Here is a 2,732-nt window from a genome sequence, read left to right on the forward strand (position 1 = left end):
TTACCTTAGACAGATGGCAGGGATACAAGAGAGAGATGAAGTCAGTTTTTCTTTATATAACTTCATATTGTTGCAGTTCTTACAACCACCCACTATCATTTTTATAATTTGAAAAACCCCAATTTAAGAAGACTTTAAAAAATTAAATCAGGCTGAGTTTTACACAATTTCTATATTTAATGGTAAATTGCATACTGGTTCAGGATTCATTTGTAAATATTCTGAATTTTATCTAATTATAAAGTTAACCAATATTCATTTTCAAAAGATTGCGAAATACAGAAAATCACACACAAAGAAAGAATAAATATCATCAATAATCCCTACCCCTAGAGATGAATACTATGAACACTTTCGTGTAATCATTTCTGGTCTCTCTTTTTTTTTTTTCCTGTGTGTGTTTATGTGTTTGTGTATTTAAAACAAAACAAAAATGTCACATACTATGCATAATCTACTTTTTAAAAACCTAACAAAATTTTCCCAATAATCAAATATCCTTCCTTAACAGTGATTTAGTGGCTACACTGTACACTATGAGTGCATGCTCCACCAAGTCTTCAAGGACATGGATTCTTTTTATCTTTTTGCTCCTTTGTCCTCCGTGTGGGGGTTCCATCCTCAAGGTCACTTCATACTCCAAGTTGGCCACTAGAGTTCAACATCAGCAAAAGGGAGAAAGGGAGAAGCACAAATGGGTCAACTCTCCAGACTCAGTCTCCTTGAAGAAGCCCGGCTCTGCTTCCACCTCATTAGCCAGCACTTAGTCAGGAGGCTATGCTTACCTCTAAGGGTGGCTGGAAAATGTAGCCTTTGTGCTGGATATGTTGCCACCCTGAATGAAACCAGGATGTTACTAAGAAATAAAGGTTAATTGATACAGATAGGCAAGGAATTGTCTCTGCCACGCCAACCTAAAGATATAATTTACTTAATCAAACCTTTTTTATTTATGGGGGTTGTTTCTGATTTTTTAACCTTATCAATATCATTTGCAAACTTTTCAATTGTTTCTTCCTCCAAATGTTTAAAAACATATTCCTAAACAACTAGTACATTTCTTTGGAAGAATTTTTCCATTTATTAAATCAAACTAAACAATATGTACTTAAACTCTCAATGATGACAACAGTAGCATTCTTTTTTCTACAAAGAAAAAGAGGACAATTAAACATTTATGTTGATATTTAGTCCTGACATAAACACTGTGTGGGTCGAGGAATAGATGGCTAAAGATAAAGACATGTTAAATTCTGTGGCTTTTTTGATGCCCTGATCCTTTACACTAATGCTAATTTATGTGTTGCTAGATGACAGAAAGCAAAAATGATAAAAGCAACTTCTGAAGGTTACTGTTTTTTTAAAGATCACTTACTTCTACCTGAATCAATCCATTGTCAATATCTTGATACATTGTATCATCTTGTATTAATGTTATCTATTTCTAATATTGAGTATCAGGATGCATTGTGTCATCTTGAATTAATATTATCTACTTGAAGCATGCCAGAATACAAAACCTAAGTGAGAACTAGTTCTTGTTCATTTTTTTTTTTATTAATGTTATGATAGATTACAACCTTGTGAGATTTCAGTTGTACATTTTTGTTAGTCATGTTGTGGGTACACCACCTCCCCCTCTGTGCCCTCCCCCCACCCCCCCTTTTCCCTGGTAACCACCGATCAGATCTCCTTATCAATATACTAACTTCCACCTATGAGTGGAGTCATATAGAGTTCGTCTTTCTCTGACTGGCTTATTTCGCTTAACGTAATACCCTCGAGGTCCATCCACGTTGTTGTCAATGGGCTAATTTTGTCTTTTTTTATGGAAAAATATGGAACGCTTCACGAATTTGCGTGTCATCCTTGCGCAGGGGCCATGCTAATCTTCTCTGTATCATTCCAATTTTACTATATGTGCTGCCGAAGCGAGCATTTCTTGTTCATTTTTGCATTAGCAAAATGAATCAACCTGTTCTTTAGTTGGTAAAAACTAGTTCTCTGTTTAGCATTAGCAACTCAAGACTAAAATAACTTGACTCTTCTTAGCTCGTTTGTTTGTCACATCTTTGCCAAGCTTATCAAATTATTTCCATAGGAAATGAAAACATGATTTACTAGCCTCCACAACAGTTTTATTTGAAGCAAATAACTGTGAAAGAATTTGCTTATTCTATTTTTTCAATCAATGCTTAAATGATAAGAATTTGTAATTTGTTAAACAGAATAGTATCTGCATATTCCGATTCTAATATGAAGTTTTTCTGAATGAATTTGGGTACCTTTAGACTTCAGAAATGGAACCATTAAAATCTGAGTATTATGAGCAAACTGTTATTTATAGAGTATAGTTCCACATACTCTAACATTTTGTCCTTTGCATATAAATATCTGGGTACATGCACCATCTGAGTGTATAAAATCAAACTACCTGAACACCTTTAAAAAATTAGAGTAAAACGTAAAAATGTCTATAAAAAGAAATTCATTAGAGATTTCAAAATATCCGTAAGTGCTAAAAAAGGTTTCCAGAAATCAGTGATTATGCTGAAACATGTCACAAGGGGAACTGTTAACAAGTGTTACTTTGCCAATGGTAGGAAGAGTGCCAACCTTTAATTGGCTTTAAAGTTGGTGTTCTATCAATGGCGTATTGTAAAAGCCATAATGCCCACATTTATGATTTAAGCCTGAAATAGGAACGCTAGTTTGACTAAACGTGGCACTAT

At 34.1% G+C, this 2,732-nt stretch overlaps 1 non-coding gene across 1 annotated transcript; it reads right to left on the reverse strand.

The window, feature by feature from the left end:
• Positions 1-1,832: 1,832 nt before the first annotated feature.
• On the reverse strand, positions 1,833-1,939 carry LOC139083140 (U6 spliceosomal RNA). The gene has a single exon (XR_011539709.1). It is a non-coding gene; the product is annotated as a U6 spliceosomal RNA (small nuclear RNA).
• Positions 1,940-2,732: the final 793 nt, after the last annotated feature.

Source organism: Equus przewalskii, chromosome 4, assembly GCF_037783145.1.
Source record: "Equus przewalskii isolate Varuska chromosome 4, EquPr2, whole genome shotgun sequence".
In the NCBI taxonomy this organism is placed as follows: domain Eukaryota; kingdom Metazoa; phylum Chordata; class Mammalia; order Perissodactyla; family Equidae; genus Equus; species Equus przewalskii.